General features: G+C 42.7%; 1 pseudogene across 1 annotated transcript in view; it reads right to left on the bottom strand.

The window, feature by feature from the left end:
- Window positions 1–10,477, bottom strand: part of LOC306654365 (acylphosphatase-1-like) — a 157,651-nt pseudogene that overhangs the window by 91,526 nt on the left and 55,648 nt on the right. The window lies entirely within an intron of this gene.

Raw genomic sequence — 10,477 nt, 5'->3', positions numbered from 1 at the left:
TTAAAGCCGCTCCTCCAGCGCTCGCGAGAAAGAAGGCGCGGTCGCCTCCGCACCTTCCAAGAGCTGTCCGAGGTGCTAGTTCCCGGGCCCTAGCTGGATCAGGTGGTCTGCGGGCACCTAAGGGACAAGAGCATGGCGAGTACACGCAACGAAGCGACCTTGAGATGGGAGCCTGGTATCAGCATCCAGTGCCTCAGCTTTCAAATCTGTAAACTGGGGAGAATAACCTCCCATGCTAATCCCAGAAGCCTCTGAGACACGCCAGCAAGGAGGACTAAGAAAAAACTTTGAGAACAGGAGAGCATGGTGACTGATGAAGTTCCTCAGAGCCAAAGGTTCAGGGTGACATGAAGAGACAGAGATGAGACATAGATATGGATATATGGACCACGGAAAAGCAGATGAGAGAAGAGCCATAAACACAGGCATAGAAACAGAGAGGGATCAAGAGACATGAAAAAAAATGATACTAGGAGGTATGATAAAGTGAGAAAGAAACCAGAAATAGAGTCAGACAACCTACACAAAGGAACAGAAAGAAAGGGAGTGGCTTAGAAAAAGAATCAAAAGCCTGGCATGGTGGCACAGACCTTTAATTCCAGAGTCTTAGGAGACTGAGGCAGGAGGATCATGATTTCAAAGCCAGCCTCAGCAACTTAACAAGGCCCTGAGCAACTCAGTGAGACCCTGTCTCTAAATGAAATATAAAAAAGGACTGTGTGTGTGGTACAGTGGTTAAGTGTCCCTGGGTTCAATCCCTGGTACCAAAATAAATAAATAAAATAGGGCTGTGGTCATAGCTCTGTGGTAAAGCACCCCTTGGTTAAGTCCCCAGTAGGTGGGGTGGAGGGGGCACACAGTAATATGCAGAAATGAACACCAAGAGAGAGTAGAGACCAGGATAAATGCTTTAAAATTCTGAACTTTGGAGGGTTGAGAGAGTCCACTTGGTGAAATGGGGCTGGGAATGGAAGACAGGCTTTTATTGTGAGTGATGTTTACATAGTAAACGTCCTGTGGGATCTCCACAGCCAGGGCCATTCTCTGTCCTGCCAGCCAATTGCTCCCCCCACCCCCACAGTGCCCACTACCTCCTACCCCTCACCCACACCATCCTGGGCCTGGAAGAGGGCCTTAGTGGATGGGAAACACTACAAGGATTCTTTGCCCAGAATAAGAGCCCATTGTCTGGCTCCAGCCTGCCAGGAGTGGGGCCTCACTCCCACAGCTGGGATGGAAGGGAGAGGGAGTGAAGAAAGGCAGCCAAGAACTAGTGCCAGAGAGGGAAGAAGGGAGGGAGACTCAGCGCTAGGAGGGGCTAAACAGGAAGCAATATCCATCACTAGTCCAACCGGGAAGGAAGAATTCAGGGTTATAGGCAGGACAACTGGATTCTCTGTTGGTCCTGTCCCTGGGGCACCCACATGCATGGCCATTGCCCTTTATCCCAGCAATAATGCAAGTATAGTCTGACTTACATAGCTGTGGGGAGGAGCCAATGAGATGACAGATGGAAACCTGCAGAGATTATAAAACATGACTCCTGCAGGAAAGATGTGGGGAGTCCATGTGGGCCTCAGGAATGATATAGGGATTCACCTGGGCCCTCATAAGAAGGCTCTGAGGTCCATATTCCATGTCTGGAATCCACATGGAATTATAAGAGATAACTGATGGCTAATGTGGGTCCTATAGGGAAAATGTTGGCATTTTCATCTGATGACCACATACAACTTTTCTCAATCAGAAGAATTGGAAGGGCTCCTATTTGGCCATAAAACTAGCAATGATGACGTAGGAAGAATAAACAGGTCTGAAGAAGTCAGAAGCAATCCCAGGGGATTGTTCCCTCCATATTTATGTTAACAGAAGGGAACAATGCTGTTAGTAGTGACAGTCATTTAAATAAGCTTTTATTCAACAGGCATTTGCTGATCACCTACTATAAGAAGCAGCGCAATGTGGTGATTATGAGCATGGGCCAAGAAGGCAGACTGCCTGCAGTATAAATTGGAGCCAGGTGCTCATTCTCCCTGAAACTTAGCTTTCCACATATGTAAAATAAGGAACCCTTTGTCTTTAGGGTTCCTGTGAGAAGAAAACGAATAAAGGCACTAGACATGTGTCACACATGGGATGATGCTTGGAACATAATAAAAGTTCAATGGGCACCAGGCACTGGATACATGTCTTTCTCATGGTAGAGGGCAAGTGTGAGAGACCCTGAACCCAAACAGGCTGAGATGTAGAGAATATCACATCTATTATTTAAAGCATGTCAAAAGATTAAGCCCAAAATTAAGCCAGGCATGGTGATACACACTTATAATCCCAGCTACTCAGGAAGTTGAAGGAGAAGGATTACAAGTTGAAGGCCTGCCTTGGCAATTTAGCAAGACCCTGTCTCAAAGTAAAATGGTAGAGCACTTGCTACCATGTGCAAGGCCCTGGGTTAGATCAGTTCCACCAAAAAAAAAAAAAAAAAAGTTAAGTTCAAAATTAATGCTTGGGGACAGGGAGAAAGTCAGGCTGTCAAGGAAAGTCATATGGATATCTTTAATGCCATTGCAAGGAGGGGCAAGTGACTGAGAGAAATAATCCAATTAATCATCCACAGGACTAATTCTAGCTTGCTTATCTTTTCCTGCCCAACCATGGTTGAATGAGGCATGTCTATCCAAGAGTTTCTGGGAGAAGACCAGCATTTTTACTGAATCTTTGCTACCTCAGAGCGAGAAGCTAAGCCTCCTGACTATTGTATGAAGTAACTGCTATTATCTCCATTTGTAGATGAGGCAAGTGATCAGATAGGTAAAGTGATCTTTCCATGGAAATAAGAGTGGATGTATGTAAGAAATGGAAGATCCGATATCTTTTGACTGGGTTTCCCTAGAGGCAAACACTGTGATAGGGTGTAAGTACAAATAGTCTATTTGACAGATGATCCCAGGAAGCACCAGTCAAAGAGTAGGAAGAGTGAAACAAAGAAACAAATATGCAACTGTGACCTGATCTTTCAGAGAACTTTTGGGATGATGCAGGCATCCCCCTGAAGGAGTGAGGAGATTAAGGGGTTTTTGTTTGTTTTGCTTTTGTTTTTGATTTTTTGGTATTACAAAATTTGGGGATTGAACATAGAGGCACTTTGCCACTGATCTGCTTTCCCAATCCTTTTTATTTTATTGTATTTTTTAAATTACTAAGTTGCTGAGGCTGGCCTTGAACTTGTCATTTCCCTACTTCAGCCTCCTGAGTGACTAGGATTACAGGTGTGTGCCACCACGCCCATTTGGGGTTTCATTATTAGTTGATGGCTACTCCTGGCACTTCTGAGCAGAGAGTGCCTTCAGTCAGCAAATTCCAGGAGCTTGCAGTAAAACTGTCAGGAATGGCTAAGGGTTTGGGGAAGGCAATATGTAGTAGTATCTACTGCAGCCAAGATCTAAACCCAAGTCTGTCTGGCTCCCAAGTCACATCATGTTGCCTCCAGGATAACCAGTCATTACCCATTCTGTTAGTCCTGTGGAAGTTTGCAATATGGAATCTCCTTTCTTTTTTTTTTTTTTTTTTTAATCTCCTTTCTTAACAGAGAGCCTCCTGCTCTCCCCAAACCCCTCCACACCCCAAATTCCAAGTCCTTGACACTTAACATGCATGCCTGATTGCATGGAACCCAGCATACAGTGACTCATATTTCAGCCCATGAACCAAGGCAATGTCGGAGCAGCTCATCCAACTCACTCACTACTCAGGTGGGCAACCTTGAGCCTTAGAGACTCACCCTAGATCTCCCTGTACATACGTGTCCTCTCCCCATGCTGCTCCCCACTGCCTCCTCCCTGTATTTGTCCTCTCTCCCCAACCAGACTGGAAGCTCTCCACAACTCACAGAATTCAAGAAAGTATTTGCAAATCATATCTGATAACAGACTTGAATCTAGAATATATGAATAATTTTTACAACTCAACTATAAAAAGTACCAGGTGCAGTGGCACAAGCCTGTAATCCGAGCAGCTCCGGAGGCTGAGGCAGGAGGATCGCAAGTTCAAAGCCAGTCTCAGCAAAAACAAGGCACTAAGCAATTCAGTGAGACCATATCTCTAAATAAAATACGAAATAGGGCTAGAGATGTGGCCTAGTGGTCCAGTACCCCTGAGTTCAATCCCTGGTACCCCCCAAATTATAAAAGGTAAACTATCCACTTTATATATTTATTTCGTATTTATTTTTGTGGTACTGAAAATTGAACCACTACACTACCATTGAACTATATTCCAGCCCTTTTATTTTGAGGTAGGAACTCACTAAATTGCTGACACTGGCCTTGAACTTGTGATGCTTCTGTTTCAGCCTCTCGAATCACCCCAGATTAAGGAATGTGCCTCCACACCCACCTGGCAACAATCCACTTTAAAATGGGCAAATAATTTGAATAGAAATGTCTCCAAAAAAGATATACAAATGACCGAGAAGCACATGAATACACAATTAGTCATCAGGGAAATGCAAAACAAAACCACAATGAGATACAACTTCACATTCATTAGAATGACTATAATCAAAAAGACAGATAAGTACTGGTGTGGAAATGGAGCAATCAGAACTCATACACTGCTGGTGGGAATATAAAGTGGTGCAGTCACTTTGGAAAACAGTTTGTCAGTTCCTCAGCTTTTTTCTCCTTCTTCTTCTTCTCCTTCTCCTTCTTCTTTGTCTTCTTCTTTTCCCTGTACTGAGAATTGAACCCAGGGACACTTTGCCACTGAGCTACACCCCCAGCCCATTTTAATTTTTATTATTTACTTATTTTGTACTGGGGATTAAATCCAGGGAACTTAGTCACTGAGTCATATCCCTAGCCCTTTTTATTTTTTATTTTGAGAGAGGGTCTCACTAGGTTGCTTACAACCTCACTAAATTGCAAAGGCTGGCTTCAAGCCTGCGATCCTCCTGCCTTAGAATCCTGAGCCACTGGGCCTTTTTTACATTTTATTTAGAGACAGGGTATCACTGAGTTGCTTACAGTCTTGCTAAATTTCTGAGGCTGGCTTTGAACTCCCCATCCTCCTTCCTCAGTCTCTCAAGTTGCTGGGATTATAGGTGTGTGCCACCATACCCAGTTTTATTTTTATTTTGAAACAGGGTCTCACTAAATTTCCCAGGATATCCTCAGTCTCAGTATCCCAAATTGCTGGACTTACAGGCATACATCTCTGTGGCCCAGACCAAATTGTATGTATGAATGTATAGTATATATGTGCTATATGTGTGTATGTATAGTATGTATGCTGTGCTGGGGATCAAACCCAGAGTCTTGTGCATGTTAAGCACATGTTTTACCACTGTTAGACTCCCCACCTCGCAATAATGTAAACATAAGTTACCATTTGAGCCAGCAATTCTACTACTAGGTATATACTCAAGAAAAATGAAAACATATTCATAAAAAGACCAAGAATATTCATTGCAACTTTATTAATAGTTTTTTTTTTTTTTTTTTTTTGTTCTGGGGATCAAACTCAGGGCTTCACACATATTAGGCAAGTGCTCTACCACTGAGCTACAGCCCTAGCCTGCAACCTTACTAATAGTAGCTGAAAACTTGAAACGACAATCGACAAGAGAATGAGTTTACAAATTATCATATATTCATACAATGGAAAATGACTCATCAGTTAAAACAATGGATACATACAACAACATTGATGAATTACAAAAACATGTTGAGCAAAATAAGCCAGACCAAAAATAAATAACTAAAGCCAGTGCTGTGATACACACCTGTAATCTCAGCTACTCAGGCAGAATTGTTTGAGGCCAGGAGTTCCAGGACAGCCTGGGCGCCATAGCAACACCCCATCTCAAAACAACAAGAAAAAATTACTGTTTTACTCCACTTATATGAAGTTTGGTAACAGGAAATCTAACGTGATAGAAGTCAGAGTAGTAGTTGCTCATTGAGGAGGATGATAGATTGACTGGAAAGGTACAAAAAGAAAAATTTGGGGGGTGATGAAAATATTCTAGAACTTGTTTGGGTGGTAGTTACAAGGTATATAAAATTATCAAAGCTCATCAAAAACTTAACATGTGCATTTTATTGTATGTAAATTATAACTCAATAAAGTTTTATTATCATAAAAGGGGTGGGGTGCTCTCTGCAGCAGCTTGAGTCTAGAAAACAAGGACAATCCCTACCTCCTTTATCTTGCCAGTCATTGGCCACTCCTATTTCCTTTCTACTAGCAGTGCCTCCAGTGGACCACTTGGGGGCACCCATGCCTGCAATGTCCAACACTTGTAGCGGTAATTCTCCACCAGCTAGGTTGCTCTGCCTAGCTAGAAGTGGTGGGTGCTGGGCAGCCAACTGGTCTACATACAACCCAGCTTCATCTCATGTCTTGCAGTCTAGCCAGCAGCTGCGAACATGGAATCCAGAACATTGCCTACTGCTCACTTGTTGACTCAGAACAGGAATCATGCAGCCAGCAGTACCCATTCAAACCTGCTCCCACAAACTGCCCAGAAAGAAAAATGTCCCCCGGCCTGGGCCTGGCCCCAGTGCGCACTAACTTCGAGCACTGGCCAAACCCCTGGATGCCAAATCCACAGGACGTCTTTCAGTAATCACTTGCCTACCTGCTTGGTTACATTGAAAACCCAGTCACAGCTGCGTGCAGTAGCACGCCTGTAATCCCAGCAGCCCAGGAGACTTGAGGCAGGGGGGTTGCAAGTTCAAGGCCAGCCTCAGCAACTTAGCAAGACCCTAAGCAACTCAGCAAGATCCTGTCTCTAAATAAAATGTTTAAAAGGGCTGAGGATGTGGCTGGTGGTTAAGCAGCCCTGGGTTCAATTCCCAGTACCAAAAAAAAGTCCTTCTCTTTGCATTCCCACATTCACTACCAGATTGGATCACCACTCTCACCTATTTTAGTGCAAAGGTCTTCCCAAAGGTTTTCCCCACTGACACCCACCCCCAAAGCTGTTCTCCAAGCAGCCACAGAGACCCTAACCATGTCACTCCCCAACTTAGGGCCGACCTGAGACTCCTCACTGCTCATACAGATATACACATCTCCTTGGCTGGCTCTTAGCCTACCTGACCTCCATCTTGGCCTCTTCTCCAGTCTCATCTTTTGCATGCACTGCCCCCAACTCGGGCACTATCAAATTCACCTCCTTGCTTTCACCCATGATTATTTCTCTACTCAGAACACCCTCTGTTCCCAGCCCTGTCCCTTGCTCAGAAATTCTTACTTTTCTTAGGAGTAGGGTCCAGAAGACCCTCTCAGGTAGAGACTGCACTCTCTCTACTATTCAGGCACCATGGGATCAGGAGGAATGCCCCATGGCCACCACCCTCAGGCATACCGTGTCCTATGTTTCTTGGTTTCCCACCCTCTGTCACTCATTCTTTCTGAAGTCAGTTTGGCCTTTACTCATGTTTTTCCTCTGGATGACCAATTCCTACTTGTCCTCTGAGGGTCCACATAAGCCTCACTTCTGGATTCCTCCCTGGCCTACCTGGAGGCCTCTGTTTGGTCTTAGCTCCTTCACTCCTTGCCACCCGGCACTGTGTTGTTATCTAGGATGTCCCATGAGTCTGAGTTCAGGAACAGGAAGGAGAGTCAACTCACGTTGGTATCGTTCACCATCACCCCAATGCCAGTGTCAGAAAAAGGAGATTATGACTGAATGGTGTGATGGCAAAGGTTTAACGACCAGTCCTTTGAGGAATATACTGTATCATTCATATATGTGTCTATATTTATTATAAATTTTGCTGATACAGCCAGATTCAGTGGCACATGCCTGTAATTTCAGCAACTCAGGAGGCTGAGGCAGAAAGATTGCAAGTTCAAGGCCAGCCTGGGCAATTTAGGGAGATCTTAAGCAACTTAACGAGACCATGTCTCAAAATAAAAAACAAAAAGAGCTGGGGATATAGCACAGTGATGAGCACCCCTGGATTTCATCCCCAGTACCAAAAAATAAAAATAAATTCTGTTGAAATAAAGGATTTGGGGGTGGGGGGCGAGGTACTGGGGACTGAACCCAGGGCCTTATGCATGCAAGACAAGCACTCTACCAACTGAGCTATATCCTCAGCCCATAAAGGATTTTTTTTATTTCCATAAAGGATTTTTAACACATGATTTACACATAATGTATAGTACTCTTAATTGTAAATTCTGCAGTCAATTGAATCTCATAAAATGCTTTCATTGGTTTTTGCTGAATTCTTGGATCCATAGCCAACATACAGTTGCATGTGATGAGTATAGATAATTAACAAAACAATAAATCAAGCTTGTAATTTGTAGTTTCTGCTAATTTCCAAAGTATAAATACTTCCACTACAAAGCTATATGCATTCATATATGTCTGTAATCCCAGCTTTTCAGGAGACTGAGGCAGAAGTATTATGAATTTGAGGCCAGCTTGGGCAATTTATCAAGATCCTATCTTTTCTTTTTCTTTTCTTTTTTTTTTTTTTTTTTTTTTTTTTTTTTTTTTTTTAATACCAGGAATTGAACCCAGGGGCACTTAACCACTGAGCCACATCCCCAGCCCTCTCTTGCATTTTATTTAGAGATAGGGTCTCACTGAGTTACTTAGGGCCGTACTGTTACTGAGCCTGGCTTTGAACTCACAAACCTCCTGCCTCAGCCTCCTGAGCCACCAGGATTACAGGCATCAAAGACCCCATCAGAAAGGAAGGAAGGAAGAAAGGAAGGAAGGAAGGAAGGAAGGAAGGAAGGAAGGAAGGAAGGAAGGAAGGAAGGAAGAAAGGAAGAAAGGAAGGAAGAAGAAGAAAGAAAGAAAGAAAGAAAGAAAGAAAGAAAGAAAGAAAGAAAGAAAGAAAGAAAGAAAGAAAGAAAGAAAGAAAAAGAAAAACTTCCACTACAGCTGATTTTAGCTAACAATGAGATGTCACTGAATGCAGAGTTAGGCAGAGATGTGCTATACGCCATTGCATAGTATTTCCCTATCCAGATACAATAAATATGAATAACTTCAAGAACATGAATAATGGTAAAATGTGGGACTGGGAGCAGAGCTCAATTGTTGAATGCTTGCCTAGCATGTGCAAGGCCCTGGGTTCAATCTCCAGTATAATACAGAAAAAAATTAAAGAGGAAAGATATTAGAAAGTGATGAGTTTTGAATATCTCTTTGTTTTCATACACTTTGAATATTTGTTTTAATATACTTTATTTAATTGTAAGTTGATATGATTAAACTTTTAATAATGGCTGTTTAATAATCAGCTCATAAAATTGAACATTTTACAATTGGCTCCCATGAGCCAGCATGTACTGCTGCTAGCAAACCACAGTTTTGGCCTCTGGCCCAAAGTTTGCTCTCCAGGGCCAGTCTTGCTGCCCATCTAAGAGAATTCTGAGTCCGTCAGATAACCTGAACTTGGGTATGTGATTCCTCTTCAACTCCGATGACCTTTGTCTCTCCATCAGCCATCACCTGCTTCCCTGGTCTCATCACAGGTCTTGTCATTTCCAGATACTGTTTCACCCAAGAATTACATCTTCCACCCTCATTCTGGGCTACAGCCTCCTCTTCTTCCAGTCCTCCCACTATCTCCCAGTATGTCCTTTGACCTTGAAGAACATTTCCTGAGCCCTTGCTTGTCCCTGTTTATCAGCTTCTTCCTGATCCCTGGAATAAACTGCTATAATCAACAATTGAGCTTTTCATCCTGGATGTATAGTAGTAACTGTACAATAAAGCAATACATATTTACTATTATGATTTCAGTAGACTCCTTCTTATCTGGTGCAGTTGAGACAAAAAGTTGGTCAGTTAAATAAAAATGTAAGTAAACTAGGTGTAATGGTTCATGCCCATAATCCCAGGGACTCGGGAGGCTTAGGCAGTAGGATCAAAAGTTGGAGGCCAGCATGTACAACTTAGAAAGATTCTGTCTCAAAATAATAAAATAAAAAAAGGGGCTATGGATGTATCTCATTGGTAGAAAACATCTGGGTTCAATCCCCAATATTACAGGGGGAAAAAAAGACATTTAAATGTTATATATATTTTAATAGTTGATTTGTTAGTTACAAAAGTAGCAACTATTTGCTGTCATTTTTTTTTTTTCTGGTATTGTTATACTGCTGCCTGCTTCTGTAGAGCTCAAAATGTAGTGGTACATACCTATAATCCCATCTATTCAGGAGGCTGAGACAGAAGTATTCCAAGTTTAAGGCCAGCCTCAACAACTTAGTGAGACACTGTCTCAAAATAAAATATAAAAAGTATCCCAGTGGTACAGTGGTAAAGCATCTCTAAATTTAATCCCTAGTACAAAAACATGGGGGGCCTGGGGGAATAACCAGTAGTAGAGCTCTTGTCTAGCTTATATAGAACCCTGGGTTGGATCCCCAGCACCAAAATATAAAAGAAAACAAAAATAAAGATTACCTGTATTTATATAATGTTTCAAAACTTAAAACA

The sequence above is a fragment of the Sciurus vulgaris genome (assembly GCF_902686455.1).
Source record: "Sciurus vulgaris genome assembly, chromosome: 2".
NCBI lineage: Eukaryota > Metazoa > Chordata > Mammalia > Rodentia > Sciuridae > Sciurus > Sciurus vulgaris.
The sequence above is the reverse complement of the archived record's forward strand: the minus strand, read 5'-3'. Positions and strand labels throughout refer to the sequence as shown.